The sequence below is a fragment of the Nerophis ophidion genome, linkage group LG02 (assembly GCF_033978795.1).
Source record: "Nerophis ophidion isolate RoL-2023_Sa linkage group LG02, RoL_Noph_v1.0, whole genome shotgun sequence".
Classification (NCBI taxonomy): domain Eukaryota; kingdom Metazoa; phylum Chordata; class Actinopteri; order Syngnathiformes; family Syngnathidae; genus Nerophis; species Nerophis ophidion.
The window spans coordinates 77360621-77378847 of NC_084612.1; the positions used below are offsets into that span (position 1 = coordinate 77360621).

General features: G+C 41.8%; 1 long non-coding RNA gene across 1 annotated transcript; it reads right to left on the reverse strand.

Annotated features, from left to right (window-relative positions):
• Positions 1 to 2173: 2173 nt before the first annotated feature.
• On the reverse strand, positions 2174 to 16748 carry LOC133535237 (uncharacterized). Its single transcript, XR_009802181.1, has 5 exons — positions 16466 to 16748; positions 15486 to 15613; positions 15233 to 15353; positions 8635 to 8930; positions 2174 to 2781 (listed from the first exon to the last, which is right to left on the reverse strand). It is a non-coding gene; the product is annotated as an uncharacterized LOC133535237 (long non-coding RNA).
• Between the last annotated feature and the right edge of the window lie 1479 nt (positions 16749 to 18227).

Below are 18227 nucleotides of genomic sequence, written 5' to 3' on the forward strand. Positions count from 1 at the left end.
CAGATGCGTGACCTCCAAGAGCAAATGTGTGACCTCCAAGCACAGATGTGTGACCTCCGAGCACAGGTGTGTGACCTCCAAGCACAGATGTGTGACCTCCAAGTACAGATGTGGGACCTCCAAGCACAGATGTGTGACCTCCAAGTACAGATGTGGGACCTCCAAGCACATGTGTGACCTCCAAGCACAGATGTGTGACCTCCAAGCACAGATGTGTGACCTCCAAGCACAGCTGTGTGACCTCCAAGCACGTGTGACCTCCAAGCACAGATGTGTGACCTGCATATTATTTAATGAGGCCCACCACACCGTTTAACAACACCCACCACATCATTTTACCTGGTCCACCACTTTGTTTTACATGGCCCACCACTTTATATCAAGTGGCCCGCTAAGCCATTGTTCCACCACGTTGTTTGATGTGGCCGGCCACATCATTTTATGTTGTCCGCAACATTTTTTATGCACCATGTCATTTATTGAGGCTTACCACATTATTTTATGTTGACTGTCACTTTATTTTACGTGGCCCACCACATCATTTACGTGGCCCACCACATTGTGGCCACACACACAATTTATGTGTCCCGCCATATCATATACCATCGCCTACCACATAATTTTTTGGCCTGCTACATTATTTTAGGTGGCCCGCCTCGTCATTTTATACTGTCCGCAACATTTTTTTATGCACCATGTCATTTATTGAGGCTTACCAAATTAATTTATGTTGACTGTCACTTTATTTTACATGGCCCACCACATAATTTACGTGGTCCACCACATTGTGGCCAGCCACATCGTTTTATGTTGTCTGTCACATATGGGGCCTGCCACATTATTTTACGTGGTCAACCATATCATTTTTTGTGGCATGCCACATCATGTCATGTTGTTTGACACATACGTGGCCCACCACTTTATTTATGTGGCCTGCCACATTATTTTACGTGGTCAACCATGTCATTCTTGTGGCCTGCCACTTCATTTCATGTTGTTTGACACATACGTGGCCCACCACTTCATTTATGTGGCCAGCCACGTCATTTTATGTTGTCCGTCACATATGTGGCCTACCACGTTATTTCATGTTGTTTGACACATACGTGGCCCACCACATAGTTTATGTGGCCTGCCACATTATTTTATGTGGTCTGCCATATTATTTAATGAGGCCCACCACACCATTTAACAACTTCCACCACATCAATTTACATGGTCCACCACTTTGTTTTACATGGCCCGCCACTTTATATGAAGTGGCCCACTATGCCATTGTATGTGTTCCACCATGTTGTTTGGCCACATCATTTTATGTTGTCCGCCACGTTTTTTTTATGCACCACGTCATTTATTGAGGCTTACCACATTATTTTATGTTGACTGTCACTTTATTTTATGTGGCCCACCACATTGTGGCCACACATACAATTGTATGTGTCCCGCCATATCATATACCGTCGAATACCACGTCATTTTTCTGGCCTGCTACTTTATTTTATGTGGCCTGCCACATTATTTTAGGTCGCCTACCATATCATGTATGGTGTCCCGACACACCATTTTATGTTTTCTGGCACATATGTGGCCCACCACAACATTTATGTGGCCTGCCACATTATTTTATGTGGTCTGCCATATTATTTAACGAGGCCCACCACACCAATTAACAACTTCCACCACGTCAATTTACATGGTCCACCACTTTGTTTTACATGGCCCGCCACTTTATATGAAGTGGCCCACTATGCCATTGTATGTGTTCCACCGTGTTGTTTGGCCACATCGTTTTATGTTGTCCGCCACCTTTTTTTTATGCACCGCGTCATTTATTGAGGCTTACCACATTATTTTATGTTGACTGTCACTTTATTTTACCTGGCCCACCACATCATTTACGTGGCCCACCACATTGTGGCCAGCCACAAAATCTTATATCATATACCGTCGCCTACCACGTAATTTTTCTGGCCTGCTACTTTATTTTATGTGGCCCGCCACATTATTTTAGGTCGCCTACCATGTCATGTATGGTGTCCAGACACACCATTTTATGTTTTCTGGCACGTATGTGGCCCACCACCTCATTTATGTGGCCTGCCACATTATTTCATGTGGCCCACCACACCATTTAACAATGCCCATCTCATCATTTTACCTCGTCCGCCACTTTTTACATGTATGTGTCCTGAGAAAGGCTGGATACAATAAAACTCCATCCATTTCCTACCACTTGTCCCTTTCGGGGTGGCGGGGTGTGCTGGAGCCTATCCCAGCTGCAAGTGGCCTCCTCATCACAGGGCCAACACAGATAGACAACATTCACACGTTTAATGTTGCCAATCAACTCAACTCTTTCTGGCTGGCTAAATTTGAACAGATCAAACACTAAAGGTCAGTCCCATAGACAGGTGTCAAAGTCAGTGACCGGCATGAGACCTTTTGTCCCGGCGTGTGGCCAACAAAAGGACATGTTGCGCAACAATGCTGCGCTCTGGTCTGCACATGTATTTGCGACACGGAACGTTAGTGAGTGTCAGAAAGAGGAAGAGCGAGGGCCCCTTCCTCTTCCTCCTCTTCCTCTTCCTCCCGCCGCCCGCTTGTGAATGAAAGACTTCCGAAGCGACTGAATGGAGAAGTGGAGAATGTTTGCAGAGTGAAGGCTTATTGCTTACGCTTCATGACGTCCTCTGTCCTCCGTCCATGTCTGCAATCTGCCACGCTGGTGTCACACTCTAGGCCCGGGGGCTGGATCTGGCCCGCCACATCATTTTATGTGGCCTGCAACCACATGGAAATAGTATGAGTCAATAATGTACTTTTATTTTTTTATTACATATATGTCTTCTTTCCATTTTGACAAAAAAGAAATAAATGTATATATATATATATATATATATATATATATATATATATATAGTGGGGCAAAAAAGTATTTAGTCAGCCAGCGATTGTGCAAGTTCTCCCACTTAAAAAGATGACAGAGGTCTGTAATTTTCATCATAGGTACACTTCAACTGTGAGAGACAGAATGTGGAAAAAAATCCAGGAATTCACATTGTAGGAATTTAAAAAAATATATTTGTAAATGATGGTGGAAAATAAGTATTTGGTCAACCATTCAAAGCTCTCACTGATGGAAGGAGGTTTTGGCTCCAAATCTCACGATACATGGCCCCATTCATTCTTTCTTTAACACGGATCAATTGTCCTGTCCCCTTAGCAGAAAAACAGCCCCAAAGCATGATGTTTCCACCCCCATGCTTCACAGTAGGTGTGGTGTTCTTGGGATGCAACTCAGTATTCTTCTTCCTCCAAACACGACAAGTTGAGCTTGTACCAAAAAGTTCTATTTTGGTTTCATCTGACCACATGACATTCTCCCAATCCTCTGCTGTATCATCCATGTATCCATTTTGGTATAAACTCAACTCCTCGTGTTTGGAGGAAGAAGAATACTGAGTTGCATCTACTTTAGAAAGTGCAGTGCACATTTGCACAACTGCGCACACAACAAAATATATTACTCCCCTCTTAACTTCGCCTAACCAGGCCTCACCTCTTCTCCTCCAAACATATTCAATCAATCAATCAATGTTTATTTATATAGCCCCAAATCACAAATGTCTCAAAGGACTGCACAAATCAATATTGCTGGGTATTGTGGTCAAACAGCGCCATTTTTGTTTCATTTGACATCACATAGACAAAGATAAAACCTTCTGGAGGAAAGTTCTGTGGCCATGGTGTACTAAAGTCGTACTAAAACATTTTGAAAGAGTTTTAAATGCCGTGTGCAGTGTTGTATAATCTCAATGAAGTGAATTATATTTATATAGTGCTTTTTCTCTAGTGACTCAAAGTGCTTCACATAGAGAAACCCCAATATCGAAGTTACATTTAAACCAGTGTGGGTGGCATTGGGAGCAGGTGGGTAAAGTGTCTTGCCCAAGGACACGACAACAGTGACTAGGATGGCGGAAGCGGGACTCAAACCTGGAACCCTCAAGTTGCTGGCACGGCCACTTTGCCAACCGAGCTATGCCGCTAGATTTAAAGTTTTGGTGTTGTTTACTGGCATCATATTGCAGTCTACACGTATCTCTTATGTGTAACTGCCATCTTCTGGTCACACTTATCATCACACCATGTACCAAATAAAATTGCTTCAAGGTCGGTAAATAGGACCACAATTTTTCTATACATTAGGCGCACCTACTGAGAAAATTAAAGGATTTTAAGTGTGCCTGATAGTTCGTTTTTTATATTATTGATTTGCATTTGATTTACTTACTTTTTAGTATTGTCTGTATCTTTACATGGTATCAGTGTAGAAATATACTCAATCACTCCTCCGCCCGTCATCAGCCTGATTAGTATCAACTACCTTAATTGTGAAATGCAGTGGAAAGACAAACCACACACTTCTACAGAAACCTGAAGGTCCTCAACTTTCTGGTGAAAAGGGTCCTCTTGATAGACTACAACTGTCACTGAAAGTGTGTGTGTGTGTGTGAGCGCTATGTTGCCGCTGATAGGGTGAACAGTGGGTTTTCTGCTTGCTCTTGATAGTCAGGATTCACCTATCTGTCCTAACACAGACGACTACTGATTACACACACACGCACGCACACACACACACACACACGCACACACACACACACACACACACACACACACACACACACACACACACACACACACACACACACACACACACACACACACACACACACGTTATCATTTGGAATGAGGACCAAGGTTTTGTTCGTGACTTGTGGGGACCACCCTTTCTACAGGTTGTGGATATATTAAAAAAATGAGGTAAAATGGCCACTGCCCAGTTAGCTCATACACGTCTTTAAGTCTCTGGATTGATGATAAAAATCACGTCGGCATCTTCACAATGGATCCCTTTAGGGGACCTGTTTTTTGGTCCCCATACTGTCAGAGGTCCCCAAAAGGTGACCGTGTAAACAAAGCGCGCACACACACACACACACACACACACACACACACACACACACACACACACACATCATTTGGAATGAGGACCAAGGTTTTGTTCGTGACTTGTGGGGACCACCCTTTCTACAGGTCGTGGAGGCATTAAAAAAAATGAGGTAAAATGGCCACTGCCCAGTTAGCTCATACACGTCTTTAAGTCTCTGGATTGATGATAAAAATCACGTCGGCATCTTCACAATGGATCCCTTTAGGGGACCTGTTTTTTGGTCCCCATACCGTCAGAGGTCCCCAAAAGGTGACCGTGTAAACAAAGCACACACACACACACACACACACACACACACACACACACACACACACACACACACACACACACACACAGGTTATCATTTGGAATGAGGATCAAGTTTTTGTTCGTGACTTGTGGGGACCACCCTTTCTACAGGTTGTGGAGGCATTAAAAAAATGAGGTAAAATGGCCACTGCCCAGTTAGCTCATACACGTCTTTAAGTCTCTGGATTGATGATAAAAATCACGTCGGCATCTTCACAATGGATCCCTTTAGGGGACCTGTTTTTTGGTCCCCATACCGTCAGAGGTCCGATGGTAAACAAAGCACACACACGCACGCACACACACACATCATTTGGAATGAGGACCAAGGTTTTGTTCGTGACTTGTGGGGACCACCCTTTCTACAGGTTGTGGAGGCATTAAAAAAAATGAGGTAAAATGGCCACTGCCCAGTTAGCTCATACACGTCTTTAAGTCTCTGGATTGATGATAAAAATCACGTCGGCATGTTCACAATGGATCCCTTTAGGGAACCTGTTTTTTGGTCCCCATACTGTCAGAGGTCCCCAAAAGGTGACTGTGTAAACAAAGCACACACACATACACACACACACACACACACACACACACACACACACATACACACACACACACACACACACACACAAACACACACACACACACACACACACACACACACAAGCAACTGATTTCCTTCTAATTTTGACGCACTCACACACGTTTCCAACTCCAAGGCCGTATTGAATGCTAATTGTAGTGAATCATGATGGGATTGTTCATGGAGGGTGTGGCCTTAGGTGTTCATGGAGGGTGTGGCCTGAGGTGTTCATGGAGGGTGTGGCCTATGGCGATCGCTACGGCTCAAAGCAGGCACATAAATTAATCAGCTAGGAAATGGGCTGAAAACGACCTTTCACTCAGTACGTGTCCATGCACTAAATTAGTTTGATTTCTTAAATAGTTGGACTCTACATAAGCCGCCTACAATCCATGCAAACACCTTCATCTGATCATGTTCGGCTTTTGAAAAGACACACCTGGATTATACCATTTTAGAAGAACTTCAAACATTAACGGCACAAACAAACATTTTTGCAGCACAAACAATTGGGGACTAAATTGGGGGGATTTGGACATAGTTGGGAGGGGCTGGGGGAGGGGGGGGGGTCTAGTTATGATTGATAACACGTTAATTACTTGTTACTCACATAAAAATTCAAAACGTTAGTCCCTTAAAAACTATAAAGGTTTCACCAATACATTTTGCAACACAAATGTGTAGCACAAATGAATGTAACACGTTTGGGGAGATTTATTAATTATGATAAATAACATATTAATTACATGTGACTAACATAAAACTATAAAACGTTAATAACTGAAAAACTATAATAGGTCAAACAAAACATTCGGCAGCACAAACGTAGCACAAATAATTACAAAAAAGTTATAGTCTAGTTGTGATTAATTACGCATTACTAGCATAAAACTATAAAACGTTATTAACGTAAAAACTATGATAGTTAAACCAAAACAGTTATGTTTAATAACACGCTAGCTACACGTTACTTCCATAAAAGTTCAAAACGTTAGTAACTTAAAAACTATAAAGTTTTCAGCAAAAAAAAAAAAAAATTGCAGCACACAAATGTTGCACAAATGAATGGAACAAGTTCGGGGAGATTAGGACATATTTGGGGTTTAGTCATGATTAATAACATGTTAATTACTCATTACTAACATAAAACTTTAAAATGTTCATAACTTAAAAAATATTATAGTTAAACCTAAACATTTTGCAGCACAAACACAGCACAAATTAATGGAACAAGTTTGGGGAGATTTGAGCATAGTTGAGGAGGGGGAGTGGTAGTTATTATTAACAAAAAGTTAATTGCATGTTACTAACATAAAACTATAAAACGTTAATAACTTGTAAAATAAATGGTTTAACCAAAACATTTTGCAGCACATACATTTGGGATCATTTTGGGGTGATTTGCACATAGTTTGGTGGGTGGGTGGGGGGTGGGGGGGGTCGAGTTATGATTAAAAACATGTTACTAACAGAAAACTATAAAACATTATTAACTTAAAAACTATGATGGTTAAACCAAAATATTGGGCAGCACAAATGTAGCACACAGGAATGGAACACATTTGGGGAGATTTGCACATAGTTGGGTGGAGGGGTCTAGTTATGATTAATAACACGTTAATTACACGTTACTAACATAAAACTTAGTAGAACCAAAAAACGTTGCAGCACAAAAGTAGCACAAATGAATGGAACTCGTTTGGGGGAATTTGGCAAGGGGGGTGAGGGGATGAATTAAACTTAATGAAAACAGTGACCGCACAAATGAACATGATTAATAACACGTTAATTACACGTTACTAACATAAAACTATAAATCGTTACTAACCCAAAAAATACAGTAGGTAAACCAAAACATTCGGCAGTACAAACATAGCACAAATGAATGGAACACGTTAGGGGAGAGTTGCACATAGTTTGGGGAGGGGGCCGGGGGAGGGGGGGGGGTCTAGTTATGATTAATAACATGTTAATCACACGTTACGAACATAAAACTATAAATCTCTAATAACTCAAAAACTACAATAGGTAAACCAAAATATTCGGCAGCACAAGCGTAGCACAAATAATTAGAACAAGTTTGGGGAGATTTGCACATAAGTGTGTGGGTAGGGGTGTGTGTGGGGGGGGTGGGGGGTATAGTTATGATTAATAACACGTTAATCACACGTTACTAACATAAAACTATAAAACGCTAATAACTTAAAAACTATGATAGTTAGACCAAAATATTGTACAGCACAAATGTAGCACACAGGAATGGAACATGCTAGAGGAGATTTGCGCAAAGTTGGGGAGGGGTCTAGTTATGATTAAGAACATGTTAATTACACGTTACTAACATAAAACTGTAAAACTTTAATAACTCTAAAACTATTATGGGTAAAACAAAACATCCGGCAGCACAAATAATTAGAACAAGTTTTGGGAGATTTGCACATAGTTGGGAAGGGGGGGGGTCTAGTTATGATTAATAACACGTTAATTACATGTTACTAACATAAAACTATTAAATGTTAACAACTTAGAGACTTTATTAGTTAAACCAAAAAACCTTGCAGCACAAACGTAGCACAAATAAATGGAAGAAGTTTGGGGGAATTTGGCAAGGGGGCGAGGGGGATGAATCTTAGAAGAATTTAATAAAAAAACTGACATTTTTGCAGCACAAACAATTGGGACAAGTTTGGGGAGATTTGGACAGAATGGGGGGAGCAGAGGGGGGTGGGCAACTTCACACGGGTCTGCTCACCTGGTCTCTGAGGTGGTGGAGGATCTGACCTTCCAACCCCGAGGTGTCCCGACGAGAAGAAGAAGAAGAAGAGCACATGTGACTATCTGCTGAGACTCCACATGTCTCACGGAGAAGCTCTCCAGAAAACCTCGCTGATAATTAGCCCGGCACGGCGGTCTGGGCGGTTCTTCTCCATGTGAAAGTGCGTTTGGGGTCTTTGATGAGCGCCACAGACCCACAGTGAGGTCGATGCCGCCACTAAACCCTTTGCCCTTCTTCTCCTCCCAGCGGCTGACTGAGGTGAGGCTTCAGTCCTGGAGGGAGAAGAAAATAAATAAGGTCTGCTCCACCCAAACCACTGGAAGCTGCTGGTGGTCTTTGCGGCCAGATGCTACTGAATATTTAGAACAATAGTTACAGGCCCGCCGCATTCCACGCCACCTTCTCCTCACCGCCTGCAGCTTCTCATTGTGGTCAGCTTTGAAATTTGATGAATCAATTGTCGCTGCCCAAGCATTTCCTTCTCACAACACACCGTGGTTTTGAAGACAAACATAGCACCGATTAAAGATCAGGGGACCCGAAATGGAGCCCTGCGCGACTCCCTTGAATACCATGTCCACATGTGCGTGAAAAGCCATTTCTTAAAGCGGACCTGTGATGGTTTGAATCGCCACTTAAAACAACTTCATTGTGGTCTCCATGTACTGTATGTTGGATTAACTTTGGTGTAAAGCAGGGGTCAACAACCTTTTTGAAACCAAGAGCTACTTCTTGGCTACTGATTAATGCGAGGGGCTACCAGTTTGATACACACTTAAATAAATTGCCAGAAATAGCCAATTTGCTCAATTTACCTTTAACTCTGTCACGCCTATGGGATCATGTTTTGTTTTGGTCATGTTCAGTTTTGTTTTTTGGACACTCAGCTCCTGTTTTGCACATCCTTGTTTGTCTTTTTACCAAGCCAACTCATTAGTTTTCACCTTGTCCTGTTTTCACTGATTATGTCACTGCTGTTTAAGCTTTCTGAGCACTCCCCACAGGACTTCCCGAGGGACACGGTCGAATGCCTTCTCCAAGTCCACAAATCGAGCTTGGTCCGCATTGCTGGCAGTAAGTCGGACTCGTTTCCAGTGAGGGTTGGACTCCGCCAAGGCTGTCCTTTGTCACCGATTCTGTTCATAACTTTTATGGACAGAATTTCTAGGCGCAGTCAAGGCGTTGAGGGGTACCGGTTTGGTGGCCGCGGGATTAAGTCTCTGCTTTTTGCAAATGATGTGGTCCTGATGGCTTCATCTGGCCGGGATCTTCAGCTCTCACTGGATCGGTTTGCAGCCGAGTGTGAAGCGACCGGAATGAGAATCAGTACCTCCAAGTCAGAGTCCATGGTTCTCGCCCGGAAAAGGGTGGAATGCCATCTTCGGGTTGGGGAGGAGACCCTCCCCCAAGTGGAGGAGTTCAAGTACCTAGGAGTCTTGTTCACGAGTGAGGGAAGAGTGGATCGTGAGATCGACAGGCGGATCGGTGCGGCGTCTTCAGTAATGCGGACGTTGTACCGATCCGTTGTGGTGAAGAAGGAGCTGAGCCGGAAGGCAAAGCTCTCAATTTACCGGTCGATCTACGTTCCCATCCTCACCTATGGTCATGAGCTTTGGGTCATGACCGAAAGGATAAGATCACGGGTACAAGCGGCCGAAATGAGTTTCCTCCGCCGTGTGGCGGGTCTCTCCCTTAGAGATAGGGTGAGAAGCTCTGCCATCCGGGAGGAACTCAAAGTAAAGCCGCTGCTCCTCCACATGGAGAGGAGCCAGATGAGGTGGTTCGGGCATCTGGTCAGGATGCCACCCGAACGCCTCCCTAGGGATGTGTTTAGGGCACGTCCAACCGGTAGGAGGCCACGGGGAAGACCCAGGACACGTTGGGAAGACTATGTCTCCCGGCTGGCCTGGGAATGCCTCGGGATCCCCCGGGAAGAGCTGGACGAAGTGGCTGGGGAGAGGGAAGTCTGGGCTTCCCTGCTTAGACTGCTGCCCCCGCGACCCGACCTCGGATAAGCGGAAGATGATGGATGGATGGATGAATATTTAAGCTTTCTTTTTCTGTTCTTCGTCCTGGCAACATCACCTCCTTCATGCCCTCGATCACCTGCTATGCACCATGTCAATGATCCATGTCCCGTTCTCGTTTTGTTCCCAGTAAGTTTTTCTCATTATTCATGCCACAGTGCAAGTGTTTTGTTTTGTGTTTATAATTATAGCCTTTGTGCTAGTCTTTTGTTTCATAGCCCAGTTTTTGTACTTCCGCCCTCGTGCGTGCTTTTTGTTTATTCCTTTTATGAATAAAATAAATATGTACCTACTTTCACGTTGTTTCCACTCCATTCGCTTTGCACCTCGGGAAAACAACCCACGTCCAAGTCCAAGTTTGACAAACTCACTCTATTCATCTATCCATCCATCCATTTTCTACCGCTTATTCCCTTTGGAGTCACAGGGGGCACTGGTGCCTATGTCAGCTACAATCGGGTGGAAGGCGGGGTACACCCTGGAAGGTTGCCACCTCATCGCAGCCTTTAACTCTATGTTATTATTAATAATTTGTGATATTTATCTTTGTGGAAACACAGATCATCTTAATGATTTCTCACAATAAATATACATAGAAACAGATAAGTATTTTTATAAACATATTTCGACTCTTTAAAATTCAACATTCAACCGAAAAAAAAAAGAAGAGAAAAAGTAGATATTTCGAATCTTTTTGAAAAAATGTAAAAAATAATTTATGGACCATCATTAGTAATTTTTCCTGACTAAGATTAATTTTAGAATTTTGATGACATGTTTTAAATAGGTTAAAATCCAATCTGCACTTTTTTAGAATATATAACCAATTGGACCAAGCTATATTTCTAAAAAAGACAAATATCTTTTTGGAATTTAAATAAGTTTGAAGAGATATTTCACAAATATTCTTCACGAAAAAACAGAAGCTAAAATGAAGAATTAAATTAAAATGTATTTATTATTCTTTACAATAAAAAAAAATACTTGAAAATTGATTTAAATTGTCAGGAAAGAAGAGGAAGGAATCTAAAAGGTAAAAAGGTATTTGTATCCTAAAATAATTTTTAAGGTTGTATTTTTTCCCCTAAAATGTTCTTTCTGAAAGTTATAAGAAGCAAAGTAAAAAGATAAAAGAATTTATTTAAATAAGTGAAGACCAAGTCTTTAAAATATTTTCTTGTATTTTCAAATTCTATTTGAGTTTTGTCTCTCTTAGAATTAAAAATGTCGAGCAAAGCGAGACCAGCTTGCTAGTAAATAAATACAATTTAAAAAAATAGAGGCAGCTCACTGGTAAGTGCTGCTATTTCAGCTATTTTTAGAACAGGCCAGCGGGCGACTCATCTGGTCCTTACGGGCGACCTGGTGCCCGCGGGCACCGCGTTGGTGACCCCTGCTGTACATGACGCTCCGCAGTCACTTTTAGAACCCGCACCTTGAGTCTGTCTGCAAGATGTTGGATTCCGGAGGCGCTCTCCATAATTGATTATTTACTCGTTTTCCAGAACTATAGAGAGCACCGGTATATAAAGTTAAAGGTAAAAGTTCAAGTTGCAATGATTGTCACAAACACACTAGGTGTGGCGAAATTATTCTCTGCATTTGCCCCATCACCCTTGATCACCCCCTGGGAGGTGAGGGGAGCAGTGAGCAGCAGCAGTGGCCGCGCCCGGGAATCATTTTTGGAGATTTAACCCCCAATTCCAACCCTTGATGCTGAGTACCAAGCAGGGAAGTAATGGCTCCCATTTTTATAGTCTTTGGTATGACTCGGCTGGGGTTTGAACTCACAACCTACCCATCTCAGGGCGGACACTCTAACCCTAAGCTTTTCAATCTGGCCCGCCGGACATTCCCAAATATATTTTTTTAGATTTTTAAGATGTAAAGTGTAGCTGCCAATATGATGTGCACCATAATAATAAATGATAAATGGGTTGTACTTGTATAGCGCTTTTCTACCTTCAAGGTACTCAAAGCGCTTTGACACTACTTCCACATTTACCCATTCACACACACATTCACACACTGATGGAGGGAGCTGCCATGCAAGGAGCCAACCAGCACCCATCAGGAGCAAGGGTGAAGTGTCTTGCTCAGGACACAACGGACGTGACGAGGTTGGTACTAGGTGGGATTTGAACCAGGGACCCTCGGGTTGCGCACGGCCACTCTCCACTGCGCCACGCCGTCCCAACCATAAGTCTTCAACTATACTAAGTCTTTCCATGCTTGGAATCTGCACTTTTGCATGATACACCAGTTACTATGGTCATCTAATTAGTTACTATGGTCATCTAATTAGTTACTATGGTCATCTAATTAGTTACTATGGTCATCTAATTAGTTACTTTGGTCATTTACTATGGTCATCTAATTAGTTACTATGGTCATCTAATTAATTACTATGGTCATCTAATCAGTCACTATGGTCATCTAATTAGTTACAATGGTCATCTAATTAGTTACTATAGTAATCTAATTAGTTACTATGGTCATCTAAGAAGTTACTATGGTCATCTAATCAGTTACTATGGTCATCTAATCAGTTATTATGGTAATCTAATTAGTTACTATGGTCATCTAATCAGTTACTATGGTCATCTAATCAGTTACTATAGTAATCTAATTAGTTACTATGGTCATCTAATTAGTTACTATGGTCATCTAAGAAGTTACTATGGTCATCTAATCAGTTACTATGGTAATCTAATTAGTTACTATGGTCATCTAAGAAGTTACTATGGTCATCTAATTAGTTACTATGGTCATCTAATTAGTTACTATGGTCATCTAATCAGTTACTATGGTCACCTAATTAGTTACTATGGTCATCTAATTAGTTACTATGGTCATCAAATTAGTTATTACGGTCATCAACGTCACAGCAGCTCAGACGAGGCACCAAGTAGTGTGGGCGGAGAGCGTTTCCACAGACGTGGAAGGAGCTTTTCACGACAAAGTTCTAAAGCTTAGTGATATATCAGATATATCAAATTGTATGTGGGTTTAGTTTGTACCTTTCGTGTTCATATTTCACTGTTTGTTGCATTTTTGTTGCGTTTCACTTGATTGTAAAATCAAAAAGGGGTGTGACATTCATAGTTTGTCAATATTCAGTGTTTTATCGTTCATAGAAAATTGTAAAATTCCATTATGTTTTTTAGGGCGGTCTGTCACGTTTTTAGCATTCAATCAGACATTATTGTGAGGTTTAGGTCTCTGCTTTTTGCAGATGATGTGGTCCTGATGACTTCATCTGGCCGGGATCTTCAGCTCTCACCGGATCGGTTCGCAGCCCAGTGTGAAGCAACCGGAATGAGAATCAGCACCTCCAAGTCTGAGTCCATGGTTCTCGCCCGGAAAAGGGTGGAGTGCCATCTCCGGGTTAGGGAGGAGACCCTGCCCCAAGTGGAGGAGTTCAAGTACCTAGGAGTCTTGTTCACGAGTGAGGGAAGAGTGGATGGTGAGATCGACAGGCGGATCGGTGCGGCGTCTTCAGTAATGCGGACGTTGTATCGATCCGTTGTGGTGAAGAAGGAGCTGAGCCGGAAGGCAAAGCTCTCAATTTACCGGTCGATCTACGTTCCCATCCTCACCTATGGTCATGAGCTTTGGGTCATGACCGAAAGGACAAGATCACGGGTACAAGCGGCCCAAATGAGTTTGGGTCTCTCCCTTAGAGATAGGGTGAGAAGCTCTGCCATCCGGGAGGAACTCAAAGTAAAGCCGCTGCTCCTCCACATGGAGAGGAGCCAGATGAGGTGGTTCGGGCATCTGGTCAGGATGCCACCCGAACGCCTCCCTAGGGAGGTGTTTAGGGCACGTCCAACCGGTAGGAGGCCACGGGGAAGACCCAGGACACGTTGGGAAGACTATGTCTCCCGGCTGGCCTGGGAACGCCTCGGGATCCCCCAGGAAGAGCTAGACGAAGTGGCTGGGGAGAGGGAAGTCTGGGCTTTCTAACCATAACCCTTATAGTACTGAATTGTAGTACTGACCTGTAGTACTGACTTGTAGTATTGACTTGTAGTACTGACATGTAGTACTGACCTGTAGTACTGACCTGTAGTACTGACATGTAGTACTGACCTGTAGTACTGACCTGTAGTACTGACCTGTAGTTCTGACCTGTAGTACTGACCTGTAGTACTAACTTGTAGTACTGACTTGTAGTACTGACCTGTAGTACTAACTTGTAGTACTGACATGTAGTACTGACTTGTAGTACTGACTTGTAGTACTGACCTGTAGTACTGACTTGTAGTACTGACCTGTAGTACTGACTTGTAGTACTGATCTGCAGTACTGACCTGTAGTACTGACTTGTAGTACTGACCTGTAGTTCTGACCTGTAGTACTGAGCTATAGTACTGACCTGTAGTACTGACCTGTAGTTCTGACCTGTAGTACTGACCTGTAGTACTGACCTGTAGTACTGACCTTTAGGACTGACCTGTAGTACTGACCTGTAGTACTGACCTGTAGTTCTGACCTGTAGTACTGACCTGTAGTTCTGACCTGTAGTACTGACCTGTAGTACTGACCTGTAGTTCTGACCTGTAGTACTTGTGCGTATAAAGAGATGAAGATCACGTTGTTTTCTTCATTTCCACCACGTGATTGTCCTGCTTTTCTCTTCTGGACTTTTCTCAGGACGCGCTGACACTGGAATTTGGAGAAAAGTGAGCGTCTGTCAGTAAAAGTCTGTCATTACGTTTTCTGGTGAGATCCTGCGGCGAGAGTAGTAATTTGAGGGGAAGGATGGGAAGACGACGACAAGTCCTCTGTCTCTCTCACCGAGTCTGTGGAACTGTAGCGACGACGACGACGACAGGAACGTTTAACTCATCGCACCTTGTCCGCACTCACGTCTGAAGGGCCTGTCCGCCTCAACTCTAGTCTTTTTTTTCTTTCTTCAATATGTCCTATCCGGCCAGAAAGAAGAACAAAAAGAATAACAATAATAATGGATTAGATCTATATGGCACTTTTCTATTATTAGATACTCAAAGCGCTCACAAAGATGTGGGAACCCATCATTCATTCACACGATGGTGGTGGTAAGCTACATCTGTAGCCACAGCTGCCCTGGGGTAGACTGAAGGAAGCGTGGCCGCCAGTTTGCGACTACGGCCCCTCCGACCACCACCAATCATTCATTCATTCACCAGTGTCTCATGACACATTATCTCTATGTTATATTGGCTACATTTCTCATAGTTGTTTGTCTGCCATGTTGTTCCAGACCACAGCAAAAGTTACCCAGCTTGCAAAGATTGTAATAAATCCATTAGAAGAAGACAGCCTGCCATTTCCTTGAACTTGGACACACATCTATACCGTTGGCCGATTCCTGGAGTTATCTCACCCTCCATTTTACTAATGGTTTCCAATGTTGTAAAAATGTGGAGAATAAATATTACAGTTCAACATTTCTGTCAACAAAGATTTGCGTCAGCCTGCGACACATTTTGATAGTAGGCTAATTCAGCTAATTTAGACACTTACATCATGCGTTGCTGTCACGACTAGGACTTAGGAAAGGATTGTTTTCCCAGGGTGCAAACCCCAAAGTTGACTTTGGGGTTTGTTTTTTCCAGAAGGCAAAGGAAAGTTGGCGCGGGCAAGGCGTGAATGTGAGTACATATTTTTATTTTGACACTATAACTACAAAAAAAGGCAAACAAAAAGCGCGCACAAGGGCGGAAGTACAAAACTGATGAAGGAAACAAAACTTGCACAATGGCAGAAACTACGAACAATAAACCAAAACTTACTTGGCATGGAACTGTAAACATGACATGAAGCAGAGTGGAGGTAGCTTAGCATGACGTGGGTAAAAGTATCCAGGGTGATAGAGGGTGGTAGACGGTGGTAGACGGTGAAATGTTGCCTGGACGAAGAACAGAAACAGACCGCTTAAATAGCGGTGACATAATCAGTGAAAACAGGTGCGAGACATGAGGACAGGTGAAAACTAATGAGTTGCTATGGTAACAAAACAAACCAGGAAGTGCAAAAACAGGAACTGAGTGTCCAAAAAACAAAATATGATCACACAGACATGACAGTTACCTTCATTATAAGACTTATATAAGACTTTTAAAGTCATTTTGATAGTAGGCTGATAATAGTTAATATGCACACTTACATCATGTGTTGCCTTCATTTTAACACTTATGTACGACTTTTAAAGTAATTTTGATAGTAGGCTAATATAGACACTTACATCATGTGTTGTCTTCATTATAACACTTATATAAGACTTTTAAAGTAATTTTTATAGTAGGTTAATATAGCTTATATAGACACTTACATCATGTCTTGCCTTCATTATAACACTTATATAAGACTTTTAAAGTCATTTTGATAGTAGGCTAATATAACTAATATAGACACTTACATCATGTCTTGCCTTCATTATAACACTTATATAAGACTTTTAAAGTCATTTTGATAGTAGGCTAATATAACTAATATAGACACTTACATCATGTGTTGCCTTCATTATAACACTTATATAAGGCTTTTGAAGTAATTTTAATAGTAGGTTAATATAGCTCATATAGACACTTACATCATGTGTTGTCTTCATTATAACACTTATGTAAGACTTTTAAAGTAATTTTGATAGTAGGTTAATATAACTAATATAGACACTTACATCATGTGTTGCCTTCATTATAAAACTTGTATAAGACTGTTAAAGTAATTTTGATAGTAGGCTAATATAGACACTTACATCATGTGTTGCCTTCATTATAACACATATAAGACTTTTAAAGTAATTTTGATAGTAGGCTAATATAGACACTTACATCATGTGTTGCCTTCATTATAAAACTTGTATAAGACTGTTAAAGTCATTTTGATATTAGGCTAATATAGCTAATACAGACACTTACATCATGTGTTGTCTTCATTATAACACTTATATAAGACTTTTGAAGTAATTTTGATAGTAGGCTAATATAACTAATATAGACACTTACATCATGTGTTGCCTTCATTATAACACTTATATAAGACTTTTGAAGTAATTTTGATAGTAGGCTATTATTTCTAATATAGACACTTACATCATGTGTTATCTTCATTATAACACTTATATAAGACTTTTCATTTTTCGCGGCTCCAGACATATTTTGTTGTTGTGTTTTAGGTCCAATATGGCACTTTCAACATTTTAGGTTCCCGATCCCTGCATTAGACAAATGGTTAATGGTTAATGGAATATTGGTTTCCAGACTGTGCATCTTTAAAAGATGTTTTGCTTGTTTTCCCCCCAAACACTCTTGCTAGTTGCCAGTCAACTAAAATGTGAGATTGGGCTGAACACCCTGAAGTTTAGAGTTGAGCTGTGGGAGAATGTGACTTTCGGGGTCAAACTTTAGGGTTTGTCAACAGCGCCACCGTGTGGTAAATCTGCCAGAAATAAAAGTTTGATATATATTATTTTGCTTTAATCATTCAATGAGTGCAACTAATACACATCGGAGTTCCCAAAACTTTAAGTACACACATATAATTATGAAAATA